The sequence below is a fragment of the Lissotriton helveticus genome, chromosome 12, assembly GCF_964261635.1.
Source record: "Lissotriton helveticus chromosome 12, aLisHel1.1, whole genome shotgun sequence".
NCBI lineage: Eukaryota > Metazoa > Chordata > Amphibia > Caudata > Salamandridae > Lissotriton > Lissotriton helveticus.
The window spans coordinates 779,196,612-779,212,442 of record NC_136073.1 but is presented as its reverse complement, the minus strand read 5'-3'; the positions used below and the strand labels follow the sequence as shown (position 1 = coordinate 779,212,442).

Here is a 15,831-nt window from a genome sequence, read left to right as displayed (position 1 = left end):
CCGTATCGACTGTTCTCCCTTGGACATCTGAACATACACTTAGTTTCAACGAGTTAAAGAAAGCTTTATGCCAAGCTCCAGTTCTAGCTACACCGAACTACAGTAAGCCTTTTACACTTTTCGTTACTGAACGTGAAGGTACAGCATTATCTGTTCTCACACAAGATCAAGCAGGACAATCCAAGCCCTGTGCTTACTTTTCTAGCACATTAGATCCAGTCGCCCAGGCGTTGCCTGCGTGCCTTAAGTCAGTTGCAGCCACCGCACTAGCTATCAGACAAAGTGATTCCATAGTTTTAGGACACTCCTTGACAGTACAAGTCCCACATTCCGTGGAAGTTCTTTTAAACCGAACACAAACTCAGCACTTGACAATTGCACGTTTAACAGGTTATGAATTGACACTGTTTCAGCCACACATAGAAATTAGACGCTGCAACATCCTGAATCCTGCTACACTGTTACCATCAGTTAATTCAAACCCTGACACACATGACTGCGTGGAAGTAGTTAACATTACGACAAAGCCAAGACAAGACCTGACAGACATTCCATTACCAGATCCCGACCTGACACTTTATGTGGATGGTTCATGTATGAGAACTAGTACAGGAGAACTAGTCGCCGCATATGCAGTGACTACTGACACTGAAGTTATTGAAACACACCGCATTGACCCTCTGTCCGCTCAAGCAGCAGAGCTAGTTGCTCTGACACAAGCCTGCATACACGCCAAGAACCTGAAAGTTAATGTTTACACAGATTCACGTTACGCATTCGGAGTTGTACACGACTTCGGAGTGCTCTGGCAGGAGAGAGGTTTTATGACTTCTCATGGAACCAAGATTCAGCATGGTCTCCTTATTCAAGCTCTGTTAGATGCCATACATTTACCGACATCCATTGCTATTATGAAGTGCAAAGCACATACGAAAGTCACTGACATTATTTCCCAAGGTAACGATCTAGCAGATCGCACAGCCAAGCTTACAGCACAAACTCCAGACATTCCAGTTAACCTGACACATACTCCAGATCCGGCTACATGTATGACAGTTAAGGACCCTACACAGGATGTCATAGATATCCAGTTACATGCTACTCCCGAAGAAATCAAGAAATGGTCCGAACAAGGAGGGGTCCAGACAGATCAAGGATGGTTAACAAAGGGTAGAGCCACATGGTTTCTCCCCGACTCTATGGTTCAAGTCATCATTAATACCGCACATAGTCCAGCACATTTAGGAGAAAAAGCTATGTTAGACAGTATCCAGAACATTTGGTTCAACAAGCATTTACGAGCTGCAGCTAAGCAGAAAGTCCGTACCTGTATGATATGTTGTCAGTTTAATCCAGGTAAAAGTGTCCCGGTGGAACAAGGTGGTTTCCAGCCTCCTGACCACCCTTTTGAAGTCCTCCAGATGGATTATATTCAGATGGAGCGATGTCGAGGTTTCAAGTATGTCCTTGTAGTTGTATGCGCTTTGTCCAGGTGGACAGAAGCATATCCAGTCCCAGATTACACAGCCGCGACCACTGCCAAGCAGTTGGTTCGTGAATTCTTCCCTAGATATGGACTCCCTAGAGTCGTATATTCTGATAACGGTCAGCCATTCTCATCTGAACTCATGAAGCACGTTTCCCTGTTGTTAGGGTACCAGTGGAAGTTCCATTGTGTACGCCATCCTGAAGCAGCCGGTCTCGTTGAGAGACATAATCAGACTCTGAAAATTCGAATCGCCAAAGTATGTAAAGATAAGGGTGTGGACTGGCTAGTAGCTCTGCCAGTTGCTTTATTTTATATGCGCATGGTCGCACATTCCAGATCAGGTCTGTCCCCGTATGAGGTCGTATTCGGCCGCCCCCCTAATATGTGGGGTACTCCTAGACCCCGAAGTATTACCGATGTTTCATGTAATATGTTGACAGATTACCTAGCTTCCTTGATGTCTGCCCTCAACTCATGTCGTTCACAGGTTGCCGCCGCATTTCCAGACAATACCGAGGTGGCACCGCATGAAATCGTTCCAGGTTCCCTTGTGATGGTCCGGAATTTTGACAGATCAAGTCCGCTGGAACCTCGTTGGAAGGAGCCACGTCAGGTCCTCTTGACCACCCGTACTGCCGTCAAGCTGGAAGGCAGGAAGGGGTGGGTCCACCTTTCTCATGTAAAACTTTTCAATGGATTGAAACCCGTTTCTAAAAACATTTCCAAGGAGTCCCAGGATTTTAAAGACTGCCGAAATATTGTTCCTAAGGACTGTCCCGCAAAAGACATTGTTACAACCCCTTCCCTGTTAGAGAAAACTCCGCAACAGGAGTATAAGCAAAAACTACGGTCTAGTAAGTCAGTCAGTTTGATTGTATAAGTCCTCCCCTAGGTGAAACGGTTAGATTGTTTCTGACATGTATAAAATAGACCCCCATAGTGAGAGAGTTAGTAAAAACTCAATTCAATGTATCGTTTTTCTAAGTTTCATATTATTCATCAGCATAATGATTTCCTGCACCAGTTACGCATTTTTCCTGTATCTTTCAGTTCCTCATGTAAATAAGTCTGCTAATGCTACAGTAGAGCACACGTTTAGTGATCTACCTCCTCACGAATATTCTTACCGCCTCGCTATGCGTAACAATTCATTTATCCGTATGTTACATTACTCACACCAGACCAGCAATGCCACTAATTGTTGGGTGTGTGGTCGACTCCCCCCTTTCCAGACCCCGAAGGGAGTTCTGCCACTCTTTCCTTATCCATTCACACATAATGGTTCGTGTGGAGCATGGTCCACGTTAACGTCATCCGCAACAGATATGTCTTTTCTTAACAGTACATGTTTCCCAGACAAGCAAGGTTTCCCCCACAGAACAGGTTTAGATCTAGAAAATGAAGTGTATAATTTAGGTACTTATTCGTCGAATTTCATGGTCCTGAATGTTCAGTCTGATCCCACTCCAGACTCACCCGCTATTTCAGTACTACCAGTCAAAGGCGAATTATGTGTCCGAAATAAGGGTTCCGTACACGTAGGACATAGTGATTGTACTACTATTATCCAGTATAGTGACAGTGGGAAATCTAATTTTAAAGCTTCACGTCATTCTTATTTTGTTTGTGGTCAAACTGCATATGTTCATCTGCCCCTCGATTGGGAGGGAACCTGTTACATTGCCTTCCTACTGCCACCTGTTTTTCTAGCCCCACCTGACTATCATAGAAACACACATCTAGTGCATACTAGACACAAGAGAAACCTCCCGATTGTCGATTATACTGAAACTGCCGCAGAGCAATTCATTGATATAGATAAAGGTGTGTTCCCTTATTTAGGTACAGTTGTAAACAGTAAGCTAATCCGTAGATTAACAAGAACCCTTGAAGCAGTAGTAGATGAGACTGCCTCCGCACTAGGTAACTTAACCGAAGAGCAATCCTTTATGAGAATTGTCGTTTTACAGAATCGTCTCGTCCTTGACGTCATACTGGCCGATAGGGGCGGGGCCTGTAGAGTTCTCGGATCTAGTTGCTGCATTTTCATTCCTAATAACGCGCCGTCTGTTTATTCAGCTATAACCAGACTCCATAAAATTGCCCATCTGTTACACCAAGATCCAGGCACCTGGACATGGTCCGGTTGGTTCTGGAATATAATTTCCGCATGGGGATGGAAAGTCCTGTCCTTTCTAGGTATTGCAGTAGCGATCATATTAAGCTGCTGCCTCTGTATACAATGTGGCCCTGCGATTTGCGGCATGTGTGCTACCTCTTGTATTCCTAGTCCCAAGCCCCGTTCTAAAACCCGTTCCAAGATAATTCGAGACGAGCAAATGATACTATATGAAATGATAGATGGTATCATGAATATTGATGTTTCCTGATGGAAACGTAGTGACAAGGAGGGAATGTGGAAAAGTAAATTTTGCCATGTTCTGTGTCCCTACGCCTCATCCATCATATGTTATGTGTGCATGATTAAATATGCATATGTACTCCCCACGTCCGATTAATGACGCAATTACAGTTGTGTCCACCTCTAGTATGCCAGTTTCCAGTCCTCGTGAATACTACGAATATCAGGCCTATGTAAAGTTATGTTGCCACGTTTCTCAGTGTGCACGTTATTCCATTATAAAGTCCCCGTTTCCAGGCCTCAAAAGGGCCCGGACACTAGATTCTGCTCCTGTCTCCTGAAGCCTCGCTAAGGAGCGATACAGCCCCCACCTGTATCCTCGACCTTTCACTTACTTCCTGCCTCGCTCTGCCTCTGAGTCTGCCGAAAGTATGTTATAGTTCCAGTTATCAGTTCAGTCCTCCTTCTCTGCATTCCTAAGCTACTGAACTGCATCAATAGTTTCCGTCATTGTCTAGCCTTCTCGTCTCCACGTAAGAGAAATACTGTATTTAATGGTCATTTAGTATTCTTCATCACGCACTACATGTAGAATAATGCATGGTCCAGTCTTAAAGTCAAGTTAGCTTTTCCCCTCATGACTTCTAGTTTATATCAACATGTTCCCTAAACATCAGATACTAGATAGAGTTTAGGTACATGTCGCTCCGACCCTCTAGACTTTAGTCTCTGCTCCTAGCACAGAGTTCATAGCCCCCAGCTTCTCCTCGTAACACGTCATTGCCAGTTTACGCGCACCATTAGGTTAGAGGTCCCGGCTCCTTAGGTAGCCCCCTCCTATGTTTCCGCCCTATTCATGACATATTCTGTTACGTTTGCATCACATGTCTATGTAAACGCCCAGTAACACCTACTTTTACTGTTATCTTTCGCGACTGCTACGCGTCACGCCTTCTGCTCCACCTACTGCTACGCCTACTGCAATGTAATGCTATGTGTTTGCGTTATGTATATAAGTTCATGTATTGTTATTAAAAGTTAGCGCGCTCATCCCAGACCCAGCCCCGGCAGCTGCCGGGCCACTCTAGCCCTGCCATTCTGTTCCTATGCAGGTTGTCCTGATCCTGTCCTTATGCTGTAATAAACCTGCAGAAACTCCTACTACCTCGAATCTTGACTCTTATTTATTGAGCTATCTGTTATGCTATATGCCTAGTCAAAAATAGGGTATTATTTATTTATTTACCACAGGGCAGTGCATAGCGGGCACGAATCCAGCTCACACCAACCGGTACATCAAACTTTCCCATCTTGCCCCTTTATCAGCCAAAGCGCGCATGTGCTCGCTCCCTAGTAAAACCCTACAAATTTAGCGGAACACTAAACTCAGCTGGATAAGTAAAAGAACAAACAACCGCTCAGCAAGCAAGGATCATGGCAGTTGAGAGGATGTGGCAAAATGGCCAAAGCTGCTGACTCGCGAGCTGGGGATCCTAGTTCGCGTCTCGACAGCACAACATCCTGTTATTCTGGGCAAACCATTTTATTTATCCTGGTGAGACATTGCTATATAAATCTGCAGCAAGACGCAAAAGCATTAAGAGGCAATACTTTATGGAAAAATAGTTTCACCTGTGCAAATGTTAACGGTATTTCGGCACCGGGAAACTGATAGAAGAAGCAGATGAGGAACAAAGATTGGTAAATGCAGGAAACTATGTGACAGCCAAAAGAAATGGAGTAAAAGAAAGTGGGAAGCACAGGAACTAATGAAAGCCAGGAAAGCGAGGTGGTGGATGTGAGTCCCTTTTAAGAGTTATAATAAAAACAATGGGCCTCATTTATGAGGCCTTGCGTCAGTTTTGCGCTTCCGATGCGTCACTTTTTGTGATGCATCGGTGGCGTACAACATGCCTCCTGTTGCGCACTATTTACAAAGTGACGCATCTAAGCAGATGCGTCACTTTGTAAACCCCTGCGCTACATTATACCTGCTTCAGGTATAATGTATGCAGAGGGGGCGTTACCCCGCAAAAAGCCTTGTAATAGTGACACAGTGAAATCTATGAGATTTCACTGCGTCACTTTTAGGACGCTGTTGCATCAAAATCTTGCACCTGCCTCACAGCAGGCGTAAGACTGACGCAAGCCCTTTCACGTGGGTCTTTCCCCATGTGAAAGGACTCATTGCTTGAGTTGCGACACTTTTGTGACACACTCCAGCAATGCGTCACTTTTATGCTTACAGATACGTCAGAAATACTGATGTATCTGTAACTCCTTGCGACATGATGCGTCATACATTAAATATGACGCATCAGGTATGTCGCAAGGAGTGCGCACTGAGAAGTGAGGCATCGCTGCTTTCACGCAGCGATGCGTCAATTCTCATAAATGAGGCCCAATAGATTTCTAAAGGGCAGCGCAAACGCTGACAGGCGAAACCTTAAAAGGGGTGAATACGACATTAGACAAATATGACTACTTACCTTGTTCTTGTATGTTCTACCGATGAGCAAAATCATTCCTGAAGGCCAGTGGAAACCATTGAACCACATCCAGCCTTAGTTACCAAAGGAACTACCAAACCAAAAAAAAGGTTTTTGAGAACAGAGAGAATTCTGAAAAGCCTTTTTGTACTTAAAACAAGAGAACGATAAACCTGAGAATAAAAGTAACTTATCAGACTGTTTATAACTTCAAGGTATATTCTAAAACCTTCCAGATAAACTCTGGCTGATTGAACTTGTGATACACATATTACTAATTTTTATTTGTATTCAATAAACACATTAAGACTCCTGCTGAGGTCTAAGGTTAGAATTTTACACTGGCATTTAAAGAAAAGGCTGACTGCTACAAGAGATGATGGCTTCCTTGGTCGTCCAGAGGCATCGCCCTGATTATCACCTAATGCCTCAAATGGGCTTCCTGCCTGGACAGTGGGGCCTCTTTTTGGCAACTGACAGTTCATCGTTCACCTGACGTGCCACCATCTCGGATCTCTGACAAAGCAATTGATTCAAAACTTCTACCCCTGCAGCCATCTCAGCGGAGAGGTCAAATAATGAATGGGCGTGAAAGGCTGGACTCGATCACCTACTGCAGACCTCGGTGGTCTGTGTTGGGCAGAGTGAGAAGCTGGTCTTTGTGTCGATGACATCAGGATCCGGTGCTGCCTTTACACGGAATCCAAATATACAAACACACAATGTTCTCTCAAGTGCCTGGAAGCCCTTCAGTGCAGAGTATGTGCTTCATCAAATGTGTCCGTACGCGCATTACAGAGGGTTTAGTTACTCCCACAGCGAAATAAGGTAATGCATTTCTTTAGGAAGCATCTATGAGATATAGATATATAGAAAAACAATAAAAGGTCCCGAAGGACAACCAATTCTCCTGTTTGTGTATTAAGGCGTAGACAGGAAATCCCGGAGCTCCCGAGTTTCCAGGTCCATAGTCTGTGACTCACCCAGTCCAGGACTATTCTCTGCACTCTGAGATTTGTAGTCTCTCTATTCTAATGGGATAAACGGGACTACAAGTCCCACAATGCACAGTACAAACAGGAACGAGGTGAGTAAAGCAGGTAAACGGGAACTGGGGAGCCCTGGAAATACCCCTACTTGTGTCAAGGTGGTGAGTGATGACAAAGTGAACAGGCCACTGACGAGCGCGGACTGACGGCCCTTTAAGTGAGTCCGACCCTGTGTGAAGCAGCCCGAGTGCGGCCTCCCCTGGAGTAAAGGGGCGGGGCCTTTAAAGAGGATGGTGAGAGGGGCGTCTGCTCGCTTCTCTCGTCCAGGAGCCTGTGTTCACTGCCTGTACCCTGAGGCTCGCGGTAAGGGGCTCGGAGACGGGGGTTGTCGCTTGGTCTGGGTGACACCCCTGAGGTGTGTGGTCTGGTCGGGGTGACACAGGCGTGATTCTCCGCGGTATGCGGGGTTTGTGGTCTGTTCTGGGTGACACCCCTGAGGTGTGCGTGGTCTGATCTGGGTGACACAGGCGTGATTCTCCGCGGTATGCGTGGTTTGTTGTCTGTTCTGCGGGACTACAAGGCGCTGCTCCGAGGCTCAACGAGTGTTTTAAGGATCCCGTTTCAGACGCACCCCATATACATTGTCATAGCCGCTTAGATTCCGAGGCCCAGGGGTGATCAGCTGCTCCGGTCCAGGCCTCGTCTCTCTGCCCTTTTGGGGTTGGGCCCTGGTTGTATTATGGGATACACGTGGCTGTCGTCCTCCAGCCTGGAGTGGGAGACCCTGTCCTCCCCTGGATACCGGCAGCTTTCCTTGAGAGGCCTAGGGCGGTCTCAAGATGGGCAGGTCAAAGTTTGTCTTCAAATTAAATGACCAGTAATGAGAAGTCGATTCTATAAGTAAACACCAAGCAACACCATAAATAACTACATCCCACCCAGACACACTCTCCCTGCTGTAATTACACCTAACAGTCCACCTTTTATCACTAACAAATATATAATGATTCTTCCATCAGTTGTCCAACAAACACCCTCCTCTCCCTTCTACCATAATAACACTAACACACAACACACACACTGCACACCACCTCACTTTGTAACTCTTGAAACAAACCAGGCTAAGATAAACACTCTCGCCTCTACTTCATTCACTCCTACACACAACATACACTTTACACATAAACACATCACCACCCCCTCTACGTCACACCCTCCTCTCACAAACAATACTACACAACCAAATCAGGTGCATGAAACATATACATCAGCACCCCTTTTCACCACACCTCAAAAGCGAAACATATCACACACACCAGCACAACAAGATCTTCAGAGCGCAACACCTCATAATACTTACCATCACAAAATACTTACATATACCCACCTTTCAAACCACACAAAGGAACACACTCCAATGCCAAGCTTTCACTCTTCCACCACACCTAACACAGATACAGCAATACAGCACCTCTCTTCTAACCGCCTCTCATCCATTGGACAATTTAAAACATTACGACATGACCCACATGCTGCACCACCTCCCCTGACTCATACACCTTCCACCTTCAACAAACGCAAAAAATATAAGCAACATGCCACACCTCACAACTTTGCTTCCCCAAGTCTACCGCACAACAATGTTACACCACAAAAGCAACAGAGCACTCCAACTCATTCTCAAACACCATCTCCAACACATACACATGCAGACCCATCAAAATGCCTTCTTAGCATTCTGGATGAGGAACACGATACAGAACAGCTACACGATTGCTATCCTATTACAGCTAATACCAGCACTAAAAACACACCTGCTACACACCCACACAATACTGATCACTCTCCTACAAAACAAAGTCCCACTATCACAAAAGGCCACTATCTACACTGTCTACTAATAAATGCTCGATCCCTCTCTAAAAACAAGCATCACATCTACGACCTTCTCACCGATGCAAAACCAGACATACTATTCATAACCGAATCATGGTTGGGAGAGGATATGGCTCCAGTCCTGCATGAAGCCATTCCTCTAGGCTATCAAATAATCACCCAAAATCGTATAGCCAAAAAAGGAGGTGGTCTAGCTGTTGTATTCAGGCAAACAATAAATATCACTAAAATTGACAACATCTCCATAAAGAATTGTGAGGCTCTTCTAACAAGATGCAATCCTACACCGTCTTCCACCTGTAACTTCCTGCTCCTTTACAGACCTCCACCTAGCAAGGCAACATTCCCAGACGCACTTCTAGACACAGTTTCAAATCTGATAACAATACACTCCAACCTGTGCATTCTGGGTGACCTTAACATTTGGTTTGATAAAACCAATATGACCCATCCGAAAACAATAATCACTGGCCTAGACGCATTGAACCTGCATCAGATTGTCCCCAATCCGACACACATCGCTGGACATATCCTAGATGTCATTTTTGCTAATACTGAACTAGTTACCTTTCAAACTATAACTCCAGTCACATGGTCAGACCACCACTTGCTTGCTTTCCAACATAAAACAACACTAAGCAACTCACCTAAAACTACCTTACATCCATCCACCTATCGGCCGTGGAACAAACTCAATTTGGAACACTTGGAAACACAACTAACATCCAGTATAAATCTGGAAACCATAAATTCTGTTCAGAATCTATACGAGTGGCTACAGGAAGCTTTTGACATCCTGATACCACTCAAAACCACACAACAGAACAAAAGGAAAAAAGCGCCTTGGAGAAACATAGAAATAAAAAACATAAAACAACAAATTAGAAAGCTGCAACGTACCTGGCTCAAAACAAACGCCAAACAAGACAAACTTCACCTACAAAAAATTAACAGATTATATAAGTCTGCTATCAAAAAAGCTAAAAAAAGGTACTATTCAGACAGAATTCAAAACGCTAAATGTGCAAATAAAGAATTCTATAAAATACTCAATGAATTTCGAAAACCAAATTGCCTAGAAGGAACTCATCCTGTTACTCAAGATTTCACAGACAAACTGGCAAATCATTACAAGGACAAAGCAGACACGTTGGACTCGTACTTACAACAGAAACAAAGCACCAGCACTAACCCTTGTTCAAAACAACTATCCAAGAATGCTCTAATCAAGCCTCTCCGTTCCTTCCAACACATCTCACACGATGAATTTATGGACCTGGTCAAAGCAAGCAGGCCTGCCGGCAGCCCTTCTGACCCCTGTCCGCCACAAACTTTCAAGACAATTCTTTTATCAACGTCTGCTGCCATTCCAGTAAGAAGAATCATCAACGATTCCTTAACTACTGGAATATTTCCAGAAGAACTCAAAAAGTCATACATACGCCCTTTACTGAAGAAAACAAACTTGGACCCGCTGAACACCGAAAACTACAGACCCATTACAAATGGACCTTTCCTGGGCAAACTGATAGAAAGAGCAGCGTTCGCCCAGATGTCCCAATTCATTGAAGAGAATGACATACTTTCAGATTTCCAAACAGGATTCCGTCCGGGAAGAGGCACTGAATCTTCCCTCCTTGCCATCTGGGATGACCTAAAGAATACAGTTGACCGCAACGGGGTTGCTGCGCTACTCCTCTTGGACCTCTCAGCAGCCTTTGACACGGTTGACCATGACACTCTGAAACAAAGACTTTATGAAGCCGGCATAGAGGGAACTGCTCTAGACTGGATCGCGTCCTACCTTCGAAACAGAACTAATGTCATCCACACCCCACCTTTCTCGTCCAAACCGTACTCCACAAAAGCAGGGGTCCCTCAAGGTTCTATCATCTCGCCCATGCTTTTCAACATCTACATGAAGTATTTACCAGTACTGATCAATAAATTTCACCTCACGTGCTACAACTATGCAGATGACACGCAAATACTCCTTCAACTGGAATGCCCCAAAGACATTGGAAAATCACCAGTTTTCAGCTGTCTCAGAGCCGTGGATCAGTGGATGACTTGGAGCCATCTCAAATTGAATGCTTCAAAAACTGAAATACTCACGTGTGGCGATTGGAAAAATTACAACCCGCTTGCCGCATGGCCTGATGAACTGGGATCACTGCCTAAAGTATCGAAGGAAGTAAGAAACCTCGGAATGACCATGGACTCCAAGCTGTCGATGAATGTCCAAGTAAATAAACTAGCAAGATCAAGCTTTGCTACTATAAAAACGCTGCGACGAATTTTCCCTCATTTGGGATTTCCACACAAGGTCCAAGCTACCATCTCCCTTGTTCTATCCAAACTCGATTACGCCAATAGCCTCTACCACGGATCACCTTTAACGACCATGAAAAGACTACAACGGATTCAGAACTCGGCTGCCAGACTACTCCTGCATATCAAACCACGAGACCACATCTCCCCTGCCTTGAAAGCCCTGCATTGGTTACCGGTTGCCAGAAGATCCACGTTCAAGCTGCTTTGTATTACCCACAAAGCAATACATGGAGTAGGACCACTCTTCATCAGGAATAAAATCACCAAACACATTCAACAAAGGAACCTACGCTCTAAAGGAGCATCTCGCCTCAAAATCCCACCATACAAGAAAAAAACAATGGGTGGCACATCCTTCTCTGTTCAAGCAGCCAAACTATGGAACTCTTTACCCCCCAACATAAGATCCACCGACAACCACCTTATCTTCAGAAAACTACTCAAGATCTGGCTCTTCCCCACATAGGTACCATACGGAAATAGAAATTTACAGCATATCCCTCTGTATATAAGCATTTGTTTTCACTATAGATATGTATCTATCTTTGTGTATTACTTTATAAAACATGTAAAACAATTATGTTGTTAAGAGAAGAAAAAAAATAATAATAATAATCATCTATAAATAAAAATCATTTTTGGTCTACATGTACATACTTCCATTGTACATCTATGTACCATCCATGTACTTGGATCTGTGTGTCTGTTACTTTTCTCCTGAAAAAAAGCATATCCAATGCACTACCCTATCTCTCATCCTGTGCCTCTATCAATATATTTAATCTAAATATACTTACTTTTTTATGTATCTATATATTTTTAATGTACTTATGGATCTATATACTTATCTCTTTCTTCTAATTTAGCATTTCCAATGCACTAGCCTATTTCTCAGCCTATACTTCACTCAATATATCTTCTAGCCCAACCTTCAGACTCCTCTCAAACTTCTTTCTACTACTCCTTCTAATGCACTACCCTATCTCGCATCCTATAGATCTATCAATATATCCTCTACATCCACTCTCTCATTTATCCCAAACCCCATACCACTACTATGATCGCCAAAATAACCTTTTCTAGACTCTCTCCTGCTCTACCCCTCCATGCATCATCTGACACCTTTTTACTACACCGATCCCCTAAAACAAACATTTCTAAACTCTCCCCTCTGACTCCTTCCCTCCAAAACTCCTTTTTACTCATCCAAAAGCCTCTTCCTACTACTAATATATATATTAAAAAAAAATCTTTTACTCTTTTATCCCTCCACTATCCTTTTTTCAATAAAAATTAACAGACTAACATGTTTCACTTCTCAAATTCCATATTCAACTATACTAATATACTGCCTAAATAACTGAATAACATATCTACTACTCAAATTACTTCATATTTATACTATACTAATTTTCAACACTAATCCTTTATGGGTTCCGGAGTGGCGTGCTACTCGCCAGAAAAGCGCTTCAACGCCCATCAGGGGTAACAAGTGCTATATGAATGCAAATCTTTCTTCCCCTTTTATCCATCCGCTATCCTTCTCACTCCAAGTAACAGACTAATATCCACCACTGAAATTACCTCATATTTCACCATATTAATTCACCACTAATCCTCTATAGGCTCCCTGAATAGCATGCGTCAACAAGCGAGCGATAGATAAATACGAACCTTTGTCCTACTCTATCCTTCTGCTATCATTCCAAATCCAAATAACTGATTAACTTATCCACCACTTAAAATGTACTTGCATGTTTCACTATACTAATTCAACACTAATCCTCTGTGGGTCCCGGAGTAGCGTGCTACCCGCCGAAAAAGCGCTTCGACGCCTCGTCAGGGGTAGTAAGCGCTATATAAATGCAATTACAATACAATACAATACAATTGATTGGCTCCAGTGAGGGTGGGGCCATTCTTGGCAAGTTCCACCTTGTGTCCTGTGCCTCAGCCCGTTGTGGTGTTGTGTAGAGCATTCTGGGTCTTGTAGTTTTTACTTACTATACCGCAGTATAACTAATTATGGACCGAATGGAGAGCTTTTGAATTTCCCACGTCCAAGCTGTGTCGTATGCTGTCCCGTCCACATACTTATTACACATTTTGATACATTGGGTACATATTTTATGGGCTGTGGCACACTTAACAAGTCCCAGAACGCAAACCACCGGAGTGGGGACAGCTGATTAAGCGTGATCAGAAAGCCTGGCCGCTATGAAATGACCATGACTGAGTGTAGCTTACAATATAATTAAAGTTGACCATTTGGCAGCTTTGCATGGGTGCAATTTAAGGCCCCATCGGTCCAGGACTTGATAGAATTAATATATTCATCCGTCCAATTTAGCATATAATTGCTATATTCCACAGGTGCATGCTTGACTAGCTGCTCCAGTGCAGGAGTTTTTTGCATTTCCGTTCTGTAAGCTGGGTTGAATGACTGAATCAACAAGAGGACTAGTCTCAGAATGAACAAAAAACCTGGACTGTCGCATGGACCGCTTGGAAGGTCACTTGGTGTAACTCGCTCCGGTGGTATTTGGCTAGAACGGAACAGCAGGACGTCTTCAACCCACAACTTCTCTTGTGGTATCTGCATCTCGGAGAGCTTGAGGGTGACGCTGCTCCACTCTGAAAAGAATAAGACCTGAGGCAAAAAGCTTCTCTCAGGACCTCCCTGTCTAATGGAAGGGTTGCTAAATACCAAGGCTGTCTTGATTTCCCCCCTCATGCCTCTTGTATCCACAATCATGCTCTGCTTGCCTCTTTAGCTCTCTTGATCTTTTTAAACCCTTCTTTCTCACTTTCAGTTTTACCCCTATATTCACAGTCTTCTCCTTTTTAGGTTCTCGCATGTATCTCACTTGAAAGACACTATAGCTTATATTATAATAAGAGCTTGGAGCCCGCCCAGTACTTGTCATTTGTTGTCTTCAGTGTCACTTCTTGTTTGCTGCCTCCTAATTGGACAGCCCAGGCAAGCACCACTTCCTGTTTTCTTCTAGTGAGAAGTGTGTGCTTAGTCTCGCTCTACTGCTCAAGCTGTGATTCAGGTCCTCCCCATTTTGTGTTCTTCTTCTCCTCCCACTCAGCACTTCTGTTAACATCTTCTCCTCTTCTCCCCCCCCCCCCCCCACATAGTCTGTGCTGGCTTGAGGTATTCGCCTCTCGTTGGTTATCGTATCCCGTCTTTTTGATGGCTTCCCATAGAGGCAAGATCTATTTACAAAACGGCTTGCATCCCCCACAGAGCCTTGCACACTTCCTCCCCTCATTACCTGGCGAATAAACTGAATGTCTGGAGGCTCGAGTCCTTCTCAGAGTGCGGAAAAGGTTCTGCTTGAGCCCACCCCTCCTTCAAAAGGGAAAGATCGATGGCTCAATCGTTCTCAGGTAATGCAGTGAGAATCTGGAACTCGCTTCCTCCATTGCTCCGCGACACCACCTCCTATCCGGATCTTCAAAGCGGACCTCAAATCTCTTCTCTTCCAAAGACACTTTCAGAACTAATATCTTCATTCTCAGACCCCTCTAGGAAGTTTGTTCATTGTACATTTTTAATATTTCCTAGTACATTCCTCACCCTTGCTTGATGTGTTTGATATTGTGTTCATGCCTTCTATGGTTTTACCCTACCTCTTCTAGTCTCCTGTTTATTTTTGTAACGTTCTATTGTACAGCGCTCTGACACCTCCGGATAAAGTCAGCGCTATATAAATGCATTAAATAAATAAAATAAAACACGTTTTCAGAGTTCACAACGTCCATCTCTGTGGCAGGGAGACAAAAGCAAGTCCCTTCTGTGAAACAATGCATAGCGAGTAAGCCTGACCACTACCACGTGAGATTGGGGAGGTGGGGCTGTACTTTTAACCATTTTCCTCCGTTGTGCCGCTTTTATTCCCTTCCCCGACTCTTTATGATCCTTTGGAACCTGCTATTTCTAATCACACTCCAGGCGGAGGTCTCCTCCCATCTAAAGTTAAACAATCTGTCGTGTATGTAGATGTGAGAGCTCATTTCTGTCACGAAGAACGATTTCTGCTGTTGAGTAAATGAGATTTTAGCTATCCGTTTGTGTGTTCCATGATACTGCAGACATCCTGTCTTCTCAAAATGTGGCTTTTGAGTAGTCTCAGATTTACACATTTCTCCAAATAGATCTGTAGCGTGCTTAAAACCATTGACCAAGCCCAGAGGCGAGACATTTGCTTTGGCAATGCTTTTTTCTCTCTTGCTCTGGGTAATAGTCTGATAATAAACATAAGT

General features: G+C 44.0%; 1 protein-coding gene across 1 annotated transcript in view; it reads left to right on the top strand.

The window, feature by feature from the left end:
• Positions 1-15,831, top strand: part of LOC144798305 (protein S100-P-like) — a 204,742-nt gene that overhangs the window by 75,194 nt on the left and 113,717 nt on the right. The gene's annotated exons all lie outside the window — the stretch shown is intronic.